The sequence below is a fragment of the Alexandromys fortis genome, unplaced genomic scaffold (genome assembly GCF_014885135.2).
Source record: "Alexandromys fortis isolate MF-2015 unplaced genomic scaffold, M_Fortis_MF-2015_v1.1 scaffold_90, whole genome shotgun sequence".
Classification (NCBI taxonomy): domain Eukaryota; kingdom Metazoa; phylum Chordata; class Mammalia; order Rodentia; family Cricetidae; genus Alexandromys; species Alexandromys fortis.
The window spans coordinates 1,964,388-1,977,766 of NW_026067985.1; positions in this window are offsets into that span (position 1 = coordinate 1,964,388).

Sequence of the window (13,379 nt, forward strand, 5' to 3'; positions counted from 1 at the left end):
CTGGACTAGCCCATTTCTAATGATGTGTGTAAGCACCCCAAGGTGCGCTTACCGGGAAGATTCTAGCCTACGTCCATCGTGGGTCTCAGCTTCATGCGTCTGCCTCAGAGCGCAGAGCTATCACATCTACCCGGGAGAGCTGAGCATGGCGTCTCTTCGGGAGCCGAGCAGAGTCTGACCTCACTTCCTCTTCCGCCCAGAATTCTATTCTGTTTCCTCCTCCCATCTATGCTCTAAGCTAAGCCAAGCAGTTTCTTTATTGCTCAGCCAATGAAATCAACAGATTGATATATGACACTCCCACATCAAGAATCAATCACTGCTAGAATTGATTTTATCCCAGGCTGTACCTAGGAAAGGCAGCACACTGTCCTGCCATCCCCTGACCACACACCAGGCAGACATTCCTAATCAATGCCAGCATACTTTTCTACTAAGAGCAAAGACAGCTGCCAAATCCTTCTTCATCCTTAACCCCAGGTAGCCACCAAATTCAGTTATGGCTGAGATTCAAACGGATATGCCAAGCCATCTATTCTGATTATCTACTCTTTTGCCCCAAAGTTCAGTATCTTGGAATTTTAATTTCCTATTTTTATCTCTCAGTGAGCCAGGACATGATTCCATTGGATAATTCATAGTACAGGATTGTTTGGTGACAGCCAAGACCTGAAAGTTCCAAAATTGCTTCGGTGATGTGCCGAGAGACCTCATGGAGACTTCTAGAGTTCACAGAGGTGGGCTTGTAAAAATGTACCCAGCACTAGCCAGTCATGGTGGCACAGGCCTTAAATCCCAGCACTTGGGAGGCAGAGACAGGCGGATCTCTGCAAGGTTGGCCTGGTCTACAGAGAGTAATGCGCAAAACAATCCCACACCAGTTTGGATTCACAGGGGTATTTACTTTAGGGGAAAACTTACAGAACACAGACAGTCAGGAGAGGAGTCTAATCGCTGGAGCAAGAGCTGGAACCAAGAGCCGGAACCAAGAGAGTGAGCGGAGGCTTGCCGCTTTTTTTTTTCTTTTTTGTCTTTTTGCTCATTTTTATTTTAATCTTTGAATTTGGTTATTGTTTTTAACTACATATTCTTTATTATTGATTTATCATAACTATATAAAATAATGGGTTTCACTGTGACGTTGTTATAGTCTATTTTGATCACACAGCCTTCATTGCCAACACTTCATCTTGTCTCCCTGGTTCTCTCTTCTGGTCCCCTAAAAAAAAAAAAATTAAATTGGAACGAGCGTTTTTTTTTTTTTTTAAAGAGTAATAGACCACGCCCCAATGGGCTGGTATTTCAGCAGCTATTGGCTGAAAGAGCCGAAGGTGCTTCTGCAGCAAGAGAGAGTCACAAAGGCTCCACTTTGTTGTTTGGTTGGTTGTTTAGTTTAATTTTTTTTTTTTTTTTGCTTCTCAAGACAGGGTTTCTCTGTGTAGCCCTGGAACTTGCTCTGTAGACCAGGCTGGCCTCAAACTGAGAGATCGGCCTGTGGAGAGATGGCTCAGCCACTAAAGGCTGGGCTTGCAGCCCAAAAGGTTCTGCTCTGTAAACGTGCTTACTGCTAAGTGTTTATGGTCTACATGATGGCGTCATCACAGTTGTTCAGCACTAGGGTGCTTACGTGCTTGCTTTACACTCCGCTGTGACGAAATGCCTGATGGAAGAAAGGGCTGCTTTTCCACTCTGAAGGAAAGGAGGTTCATTTTGACTCACAGTCTGAGGGTGCAGTCCACAGTGGCAGAGAGGGTGTGTCAGCAGGAGCCTGGGGGAAGCTATCGTATCTTATCTCGGGCAGGAAGCACAGAGAGACGAATGCTGGTACTCAAATCTCTTCTTTGTAATTCAGTCAAAGAACGCAGCCCACAAGATGGTGCCACCCACACTGAAGCTGGATCTTCTCTTCTGAGACCTTTCTGGAACCACCTTCATATACATATACAGAGATACGTTTCTATGGTGATTTTTGACAATGAAAATTAGTTATCACATTTAGGATATACCAAGGCTTGGGTTCTGTCCCCAGCTCCATGGAAGAACCTGTAAGAGCAGGGCGAAGGCTGAGTGTGTGGCCCAGCTGGTGGCGCCCTTGCTAGCATGCATGAGGCCTAAAGTTTGATCTTAGCACCAATTTTCAGGCTGAGTGAAGGTGTTTGTAGTCTCTGCCTGGCAGGGACTCACCTTCTGTGAGCTGCTTCCCTTCCTAGAGGGAAGCCTGAGTTCCTCCGGGGAGAGGAGCGGCTCAGTTCCACTGATGTGCATTCTTCTGCCCTTAACTAGTCCTTCCTCTTGGTCCTAAGCTTGGTGCGGGGCTACAGAGCCAGGTCCTGAGGTGTGTTCCTGTCTAGGTGTCAAAAGATGGTAGAGGAGAGTCAACATCTAAAACATGAGGTCTTTCAAAGTCAAGGAAACTAAGGGCTGTGTTTTAACAAGACTCCAAGGGACCACAGAGGGCATAAACAGGCAGCAATGAAACCACAGGTCTCTAAAGCTGCAGAAGTCTCACTTGCCCCAGCCCTCACCACAGGAACCCATTTCAGCCCCACCTGGAGCTTAGGATGTAGAGCGTGCCATACCCAAAGCCAGACCCAAATGGATAGAGCCGCCAAGGGTCGGAATTCAGATCACATAAGAGAAACGAGCTTCCTAGACCAGCCAAGGGGATTCAGAGCCCCATCCCACACAGAAACCAGGCCTCAAAGGAAAGGACTCATCCATGTCCCTAAAGTGCCACGAAAAGTCCCAACACATATACACGAAACTCCAGGCTGACAGCTGACAATGGCATCCTCTTTTTCCGACAGCAAGTGGGTTTTCCAGGCAGCTCGAGGAGTTTTCGTCACCCCCTCAAATGTGGTTTTGCTTATTTCCTGACCCTCAGAAAGAAAGATTCTCATATCCCAACCACCTTTTATTTTGAAGTCCAGCTGGGGGCTGGGGCAGGGGGTGCGTGTAGAAAGGCCTGTAATTACCAAATCTGATTCTCATTAGCTTTCCTCCTCTCTGACATCACTGCAGAGTTCTATGGTGACTGACAGCCAACCAGAACCTGATGTGTGTCTGTGACAGAAAACCCGAGCACACGTACAAGTGTGTGTGTGTGTGTGTGTGTGTGTGTGTGTGTGTGTGTGTGCGTGCATGTGTGTGCATTTAGGTAAGTAAATAAGCAAAGCACCCAAGTGAATGAATATGACTTTTGGATGGATGGATAGATGGATGGATGGATGGATGGATGAATAAGTATGTGGAAGAATGGGTGGAAGGATCTATGGTGGGTGGGTGGATATGTGAGTGGGAGTGAGTATGGGGTCCATGTGTATAAGGAGATGTGAGTGAGCGTACGTCCATGTTCAAATAAGCCTGAGGCTGGGAATGAAGGTGAGGACGAGCACGGGTGTGAATGTGTAAGTGTGTGTGGTCATGGGTCCTTGCACACAGGAAGCCAGAGCGGCAGCTGAAAATCAGAAGTGTCCTGTGAATAGAAAGAAGGACGGGTGTGCGATGAGCTTCACCCGTGAGAGCAAAGGCGTGAGATCACAACGGAAGGAGGCTGTGCTCACCAGGCAGCTGCTGTGTGGAAAAGCAGTTCTGGAGGTTGGGGGGCTTGCATCTGCTAGAGCCTGGGACAGCTCTGCAGAGGGAATCCTGGGCGTGGGAAGTTCATGTGCAGAGCTGGAGAGCCTAGGAGGGATAGTCTACTAGCAGCGGCAGCTGTGGGGTCTTGAAAGACAAACTTAAGTCTGCATATGGTGGACAGTGAACACTGGGAACACCTCGGCCACTTCCCCTTTGTATCCTGAATCTCAGCTGTCAAATGAACTGATCAACCTGAGACACTGCAGGAAGGATCCAGGCGCCTGCTGCTGGGACACCCTGCAATAGAGACTATAAAGAATTGTGAGCCCACTGAACTGTGAGCCCGAACAAGCCCTTCCTTCCTAGGCTGCTTCTTTCTTCAGGTATTTTATCACAGCAACTCAAAGCAACTAAGACAGATCCCCGTGAGAATGTCTTCACGCAGCACCCAAACCCAGGACCCATTCATCCGAAGCTGGCCAGATGTGTTTCTGCTCTATACCACTCTGTGACGAATGAGCTAGGCTCCATGAAAATGTTAGAGAGGATTTTCTTTTTCTCTCTGAGACTGGATTTCATGTAGCACAGGCTGGCCCAAACTTGTTAAATAGCCTAGGATAACCTGAGACCTCAGATCTTCCTGCCCCTATTTCCTGAATGTCAGAGTGACAGTCACCCTCTACGGCATCTGGTTTACACCCTGCTGGGACACAGCTAGAACATTCTACCAAGTGAGCCCTATTCCGACCCTGGGGAGGACTGCTATTAATTATTATTATTACATAATCATCATTATAATAATAATAATTGGAAATTACCGATGGAAATTACAGAGTAGAACAAAGACCAAGTAGATAGAATGAGTCTGGAAAGTGCTCCCAGGGAGTCTGGAAAGTGCTCCCAGGAGGTGGAGACAGGCTTAGGGGCAGAGGTTATGTTGCTTTGCTGGGAAGGCATAGTGACCAAGTATTAAGAGTGTGTGTTTTTAAGTTGGAAATGAACTTATTTTTTTTTTGTTTGTTTGTTTTTTCTTTCCTCGGGTTCACGTCAGAGAAGAAACTGCAGTCTGGTTAACCGGGGACCGGCAAACAGCAAATTATTCCTTCTGGAAAACACACTATCTTTTCAACTGGCCTGAGACTGACTGACGGACTGATTTATCTATTTATTTATCTTTTTATCTATCTATTTATTTACGGTCAGTAGAGCAGCTGGCATTAAGCCACTTTCATTTTGAGGCAGCATCTCGCTTTGTAGCCCTGGAACTCACTCCGTAAACCAGGTTGGTCTTACAGAGAACTCCCTGCCTCCACCTCCTGAGTGCTGGGATTAAAGACGTGTGTCACCACCCCCAGCCATGTGGCATTAATGTTGACAATATTTACTCCAGTATGATATATCCATAAGATATCATACCAATATAAAAACTATTGATGAAAATCAATGACCTCCAGGTCAATGAGAGACCTGTGGACAATGGCTGAGGGTCTAAGGCATGGCATCCAAAGTCCTCTAGCCACCACACACAACACATTGCACACACATGCACACGCATGCACACACAGGCACACCTGAACACGCGTGCTATACACACCACATTTCCATATCTGCAGAGACACAGCAGGGGGTGCTGGGTCTGCCCCTCCCTCTACAGTCTCCAGTGGCTCCCAGAATCACATGTGAAGGGACAGACACCTTCTCAATAACATCTTTGTTGTCCAGTGGGCACACCGTGCGCAGGTAATCAGACAAGCTTGTAAAGAGCGTCAAGGTGGAAGATGCCGAGCCTTGGGGTGGGGGGTGGCAAGCTGGGCTTTGCAGGATAAGATGATTCAGTGGTGGCGGATGCCAATAACGGGCAATCCTCACTCTTGGCCCAGGATATGATAAAGACGGAACTCCCTGACTGTTGTCCCAACAAGGAGAGCACCTTGTAGCTACAAGGCTACTCCAGCCAAAGAGTCCCTCAGCAGGTCCGTTCTTCCCTGAGCTCAGTACAGCAAAGCTGGCTTCCAGGACAGGCTGCTTGGAATGCAGCCCCACAGAGAAAGGAAGCGCTCCATGAAGACAGGCTTTCTGGCCTGGCTTTCCTCTCCAGTCACCAGCACATTAGTTGGTTCTGTTCACCTCTGCTCTCTGGGGTGTGTAGGGGCTTGTGGTGTGAGGGTCATAAACACGGCTGGCGAGACAGCTCAGTGAGTACCTGAGGACCCACGTGGAGGAAAGAGATAGCTGACTTCTCCGGGTCACACACCACACACGCACACCATGGCAACCCTCTACCACACTCACTCAACTGAGGTATTTTTTTAATTACAGTTAAAAAAAAAAAAAACTCACAGCAAGAGCTAGTGGCTTGTGTCCCCTGCATCTAAGAGCCATCTCTTTTGAACCGTGAATTTATAATTCCACTTCTCAGAGTCTCCAATCTCTCTTCCCTGGGACGCCGCCCCAAGAACAGTAGAAGGAGGTGTTCCTCGCCAACAGAGAGCTATTTCTTTCTTTCTTTTCTCTCTCTCTTTCTTCCTTCTTTCTTTCTTCCTCCAGACTCATGCCTACAGATTCTACTGAAATATGCTCACCTCTGCTAGATGAGGCAGCTCACTCCTCAGGCGAGAAGACCACGGTGAGTTTTCCAGACAGCCTGGGCAGCAGAGTGAGTCCCCACCGGCCAGGGGAAAGAATAAAACTGTGCCTCGAACACAAACCAACCAAGGAATCCTGATTTGAAGCTTGCTCTCTTCCCAATGTTACGACTTTAGCTTTGTTTTGTTTTAAGCTAATTGATCCGGGGCCCGTGACCTGGCTACGGAGACAGTGAGTGTCCTTGTCTAGGAGGTGGAATCCTAACATGCCTGCTCATGACGGCTCAGGGTTCACACAGATTCATTTCATGAATGAAGCCTTGGATTAGACTAAATAAGATCTTATTGTCGTAATGGGGGGAAATCTACAATAGAGTTTTCTGCCGTGTTTAAATTCACACACGGGGCTGGGGGGGCGGTGACTGGGGGACGCAGTCTGATCCACTTGGACTGGGATGTTCTGGGAGTTCTGTTTCTGCTAATGCTCCTGATAGCCACTCACTTCCTGGTTGTTTGCCTCCTCGGCTCTGATTGGCCGGATTCCAGTTCACTTGGGAGCTGTGTTATGAAGACCTTGAAGCCTCTAGGAAAACGAAAACTTCCCCTTTCTCCCTCTTCCCACCCCACCACCCCGTGCTCAGCAAACAAACTTTCCCCCTATCCTCCAAGATCCAGAGCGGAGTGTTCCAACCTCAGTGCATGGGCAGTGAATCCAGAGCCAACCTTTGTCCCCAGCGTAGAGCACGTTGGCACACTGAGTGAAGGGCCCTGCATCCCAGGCTTTGACATGGACCCCAAGACCCCACATTCAGCCATTGGCACCCTCACTCCACCATCAGATACTTCCGCCAGGTGCCCCCCTCCACACACACAGAGAGACACACAGACTCGCGGACACTCACACAGCCTTCTCCCTTCTCTCCCTCCAACGCCTTTTCCATTCAGCCAAATCTGGGGGAGGGGGAGAAAGCCAAATGTCTTCCAACCACAGAGCAGCGACGGCGCTGTCCTTACAACACCGACCAAAGATCTTTTTTTTTTTTCCTTTCCCGAATGCCTAAAAGGAGCTGAAAAACCCGAGGGCACCTTAGCCTTGTTTTTTGCTCAATGGAGTCTGGCCAGAATCCACCCACAGCTAAACAAAGCGTCCTTTCTTGTCCTAGCTAAGTTCTCAAAACCTGGCCAGCCCAGCACCCACTCAAACAGCCCCTTGACCCGACTCCTGCCTTCCTCCTCCATGCCTTTTGATGGCATTGTTCAATATTCAAAATTAGACCCAAAGTGCCTGTCCACACCCTAGTCTGAAAGACCACAGCAGAATTAAGAAGGAAAAAAAGGAGCAAAAAAAAAAAAAAAAAAAATCCTGTGGCATAACGAGTGATTGGAGCGCCATCTGCTGGTCATTTTGTGGGCAGCAACTCCTTTACCAGCCCACATGGCTCAAAGTTCCCTTATTTCAAAGCCTTTTCGGAATTTGACTTTTCGGAGTATAGCTTCAGGCGTGGGAACTTGTGCTTTTAAGTACGTTAATATCCCATTATTCTATTATGGGAATATGCATTTAGGAATAAAGACTCTTTAAAAAAAAAAAAAACCTTTTATTCTTTTTTCTTTTAAAGCTATTTAAAGGCAAGATCAGATGTCTGGGAAAGACGGTCTCAGCTTACAGTTGCTTGTATTATTGTCACACTTGTCCTTACTACCGCAATAATGATTGTAGCATTGTACTAATCAATAAATAATAATGAACTCGGTTTTACACACTCAGTGCAGAACCACGGTTTGCGGAAGGACTTATGGTTTTCGGCAGGCGGGGGAATGTGACTATAACACAACAAAGACAAAAACAGGAGAACAGGAAGTAAAATGAGGCTCGGGTCGGGGAGGCAGATTTAGGGTGAGCTAATAAAGGTCACACATACCTGCTTAGTCAAGTGAGCTTATGTCTTTTTATATTTTTTATCTCATTAAAAATCAGAGGAAACACGCAGGATTATCCTCTCTAAATATTTTGCCTCTTCTCTGAGGAGAGAAAAACAAAACAAAACAGAAAATTTCATGCCTCGGTACCCTTTGCGGAAAGTCCACAGGCATTCGACTGGCGAAGTTGATGGTGGGAAAGGAGGGTCTTCTCCCCTGAATGAACACGTGCCTGCCTCATTTGGACTATTCCCTCAGCAAATGTGACCATGGTAATGGGGGGGGGCGGTAGGTAAAGTTCACGGGAATTCCTGTACATGGCATTGCATGTCCCCGTCTGCCAGGGCACAGTGCCCACCCTGGGGAAGACTGGCCCTCTGAGTCACTCAGATCCTTTGGGATTCTAGAAACCCCTTTCTGTGAGCTTTCCTACGACCCACCCAGCACCTCTGAGATCCTAATTGGTCCATGGTTGAGGATTTGATCAACATTCCTTGGTGTTTCCAGGCTCCTTCACCAGGTTCCTTCCTTTCTATTATTTTTAGTTCTTGAGCTAAAACCTCATTTATAATAAAATCAGAAGCCTGAGAAACAGCTTGTCAATGAAGCATCCAGCTTTGCTGTCCATTGTTTTATTGAATGGATGTTCTACTTTTTCCTTGAAGCTGTGTGCCCTGTCCAAGACAAGATAGATACAAAACATGGACCTAGATGGAGTGTTAAGCATTTAATATGTAAAACTCTCACTCGAAATATTCACCGCCATTAAAAAAAAAAAAAAAAGCCTTTTCCCAAGCACAGATTTTTCTCAAACCAAGCCCTTCCAATTAGGAGCAAGTTTGTGTCCACAGGTTCTGTTACTGCAAACACTCATGCATGCGATCCTCTGGACCTTCTCCTCCAAGGCCACTTTGGGTCTCCGTCCCACACAGTGTAAAAGCTTGAGACAGGGTCTGAAACATTATGAGTGGAAACCGGTCCCATGAACAAAGCTTTCCCTCTCCCCACAGCGACCCTCTACTTTCTCCCTCGGATGTGTGAGGAGGTTTGGGGGTGCACGTTTTGTTGTTTGTTTTTCTTTTTTAAATCATTGTACATTCAAAATACCAATGACTAACTTCAACAGTTTTTGGCACTGTCTGCAGATGGATTTTTGTTTGAACTTTCAGTAGGGGTAAAAGAGAGAGAGAGAGAGAGAGAGAGAGAGAGAGAGAGAGAGAGAGAGAGAGAGAGAACAAACAGCCCGGCTTTGAAGTTCCCACATAATTACTGTAAAGCTCTATGAAAGTACAGAGCCAGCGCTTAGCTCAGGTCTGGAGGATGCAAAGGCCGGCACAATCCTCCGAGAAGGCTCCACGAGCGGCACCCTATCAAGAAAAATGCAGCCAAGGTAGATGGGAGATGTGTGTTTCCAGCCCTGTGTGTTTGTAGGAGGCGTTAAGAGGAAGCTGAGCAAAGAGGAGAAACTGGAGGAGAGAGAGAGAGATCAAGGAAAACTCTGCCAGGGAAAGGGAGGGACAGCAAGGAAGAGGAGGGAGGGGAAGGAGACACTGGTGGTATTTACAAAGACATACCCTTGGTGCAGAAATTAAACATTGCATATACAATACAGAAGTGCGGTGGGGGGGTAGCAGGGTCCCGTCTCCATTTCTTTGTGAGAATACGGGTTAGGGACATCTGAGGAGAGAATGGTTGCAGACTTGGGGGTTTTCTTCTTTCTGAATGAGCAGCCTGGCTTTGGCAGTTTGGGGAAAGTTCTTGATGCCACAGTGCCCCCTGGAGTAGTACCTGGAAGGGACCCCAAGGGCCCCCCCAGAGGCTTCCCATGGTCCTCATTTTTCTTGCCCTAAGGGGAAGAGGGAGAGAAAAATTTTAAACACTCTCAGCCTGTGGGGGCAGGGGAGACTACCCCTAGCCTGGCCAGGGGACTGGATGGTTTTGAGAAGTAGCTCCCAGGTTTCTCTGGGCTCCTTTGGGAGAAAGGAAAGAAGAGGAGACAGCCTTCCTCGGCGACTTTCTTCCCCCGCCCCCTTGCCCCTTTAATCCTATTTTAGTTGAGATCTGACCTTGGAAATTTCTAAAAGACTTTAATCTCCTGTCCTCAGGTCGCTGGAAGAGGGTGAAAGGCTGAGGGTGTGTGTGGGTGAAGGTGGCTCCTCCTATTTAAGAAGCTTTCCACCGTCCTCCCCCATGGTGAGCACGCTGACCAGTTCCTTAAGCGCTGTCTATAGTCTGGAACCTTTGACATTTTTCTTCAATTTTTTGATGTTCCCATGAAGAAAAAAAAATGTACTCTATCATTAAAACTTATAGAGTGGGGGAAAGACATGCAATTCGCAGGCTGATCGGGCTGCCCCATAGTCCTACGCACAAATAGCTTGGGCCAGCTGTACCTACTTGCCCCCCCTCAAGTTCTTCAGGGAGCAAATTACATTCGTGTTGAAGAAAACGGACGGGGGTGGAAGGCAGGCGAACAGTGTAAACAAGAGGAAGGGTCGTTCCCATAAATATTTTCAAGATTATAAAAGCAACTCAGACACGGAGTGTGTGGAGCAGGGTCTCAAATTTGGGAGGGTGAAGGCTCGTTGGAGCCATTAAGTATTTCATTTTTCAGATGAAAGACTCCATCCGCACGAGGGCTGTGCAGCTCTGATGTGATCTGAAATGTCATTTTGGAGGGTCCTGGTGATTAAGCCTTTTTCGGTTTCTCTCATTAAAGGGCCAGTTCTCCTGGTGTGAGTTTAAAACTCCATTCCACTCGGAGATTCCTCCCACCCCATGCCCCCCCCTACAGCCGCTCACTCCCCCCCCCCAGAAGGTCTACATTCAAGGCTGATTTGGGAAGAATAACAAATCCGGTTGTGTGCTTAAGTTTTTTAAACCGCTTTTGATTTTATTGAGCTACGAAATGCAGAAATCATTTCTCTGACGTTGAGAAAGATCCACTTTAAATCACAAGGTACGTCAGACATAACTGCTCACATTTAAAACATTCTGTAATTATAGGAAGAAAGAATAGGGGGGAAATGGCTTTTAAAGAAACAGTGCTGAAAGCAATTGACTCGCAAGCCATGTCTGTCTTCTATAACGTTCATAATTTCCCAGTCAATTCTTTTAAGTTAATAAGACCTTAAACATAAAGAGCCGTAAAGGTCCCTCTTATTTACCACCACGCAGAACACAGAAGGAGGAAAACCTTTTTTTAAATGTGTTTTTTTTTAAGACCTCAGAGTTGGAAATATTTCTCAGGAAATGTCAAATGTGAACATCTACATTACATCTACATGAACTAATAAATCAAGGTTAGCTTTTTCTCCATCTGACAAAAAAAAACAATAAAATGTGTCTAGAACATTGTTTTACACTCCCCCTTTCTTTTTTTAGCTCTCAAAAAATTATTAATAGATGATACTCTATTGAGAAAGATAACATGTTCTTTCTCGAAACTTGGTGGGAACAGTATTATTTTCTTCTTGGCAAAGGAAATTAGATATATGCTTTAGAGGAAAAAACATACAATATTTCACGGTGATATGATCCAACAAAAACCCAGGAAATTCAAAACCCGGATGATGCCAAGCAAGGACTGCACGCCACTGTCCCTTTGCCGACACCAGACTTAGGAGCCTGGAATGCCTGGGTGAGCCTCAGGCTTCCAATTTCTCCCTGTGTAAACAGATAAGTGTTATTTTAATGTCGGCCTTACCCGGCCAGTCTGGCCCTGCCTCTGCCCATCCTTTGTTTCCACATTATCCCCTTCCCCACCTGAAATGTACACTCGGCTGGCAGGACTGAGGGACCCTGGAGGCGATGCTTAGCTACTTTGTAGTTAGAAAGGTAAAGAAGACACATTGTATAAGAGAATTGTGTGGAGGGTTTTTTTGTTGTTGTTGTTGTTTGGTTGGTTGGCGGGCTTGGTTTGGTTTTTTGAGAAAACTTCAGGAATACAGAGTTGGGGAGCTGGACTTAAGGAGGGCCAGACACTTCAATGGAGGGATCCTGGCTGTGCCCGGATGTCCGTGATCTAGCATGAAGTCACACCCTCCTGAAATGCTTCTGTCCCCAAAATCAAAACCTAAGGACCCAAGGCACCCCCAGGAACCCTTCCAGAAGGTTCCAGCTCTGAGCCATTTATAGATTCCAGGTCATTAATTTGCTACGGTGTTGTTAATTACCGCTGAGCAGTGGAAAACGGAGCTTACGAGTCTTTTATGGACACAGCTTCTGTGCAGCTGATCCTTGCGAGCATGGGGAATAAACGCTTTAGCTTTCACTCCGTCCTAAGATTTTAAGGATCTCGGATGTGGGGCGAAGCAGGTGCTATGAGTAACATGTTTTCCTCGGGAGCCTGAAGCTTTCTCTTCACATATTTCTACATCCTTTAAGAGTCCAGGCCAAAAAATAATAATAATAGTAATAAAATTTTAAAAGAAGAAGAAGAGAGAAAAAGAAAAAAGAAGAAAAGAAAAGATCTCTTCTTAATGTACCCAATTTGAATTTCACTGAATGTTCTGTTTACCCTGTTGTTAGGATATTTTGGCTACTTTTATTCCCTGGCCCCCTCTGTATGGAAGAAAAGAAACTTTCTTGAAGAGATTTAGAAAAGGGGAGAAGAAAAAAAAATCCTTTTAAAAAGGCTTAGAGGGTAAGTGGGAGGGAGGCTTTATGTCTCCGGAGCTTAGGCGCCCAAGTCGAAGGCCATTCTAGGCAGGGAGAAACTCATTTCCCTGAACCGCTTTGTCACTGTGTGCCTCTTGACCAGCAAATGGTTCCGTCTACCACCAAATAAAACCAAATCGAAAGCGTGTTTGGGATTGGGGTGCCAGGCACCCCCCCAAACTGAAAAAAAACAAATTTCTGTGGTGTTTGCTTTGGTTTCTCTGTAGGAGGGTTCCAGACAGGGATCTGGGTTCAGTGGATCTGGGTGCAGCCACTCCTGTGAGGACCGCAGGGGAGTCTGTGTCCGCACCCACAAGAAAAACTGTCCTTTTAGTCTTTGTCCAAAGTGAAAGAGAAAGTCTCTGTCACGAAGCAGGTCAGCAAACCCCATTGGGTATTTTTCGTCTTTGTTTCTCTCTCAGAGTGTGGTTTAAGACCCCGGTCAGTGCAAGGCTGTTCGAAATGTCACTCTTGAGGTACGGTTCCCATACATCTCAAAGCCAGTCCCTGCCTTCCCACGGGGACAGTGGGGATCTGTTTGCAAGAGTCCCAGATGTCCTGAAAAACACGACGTTACTCCAAAATGGATGTTGACTAACTACAATAGACCCTGTCCCATTTCTGACTCTCCTGAAT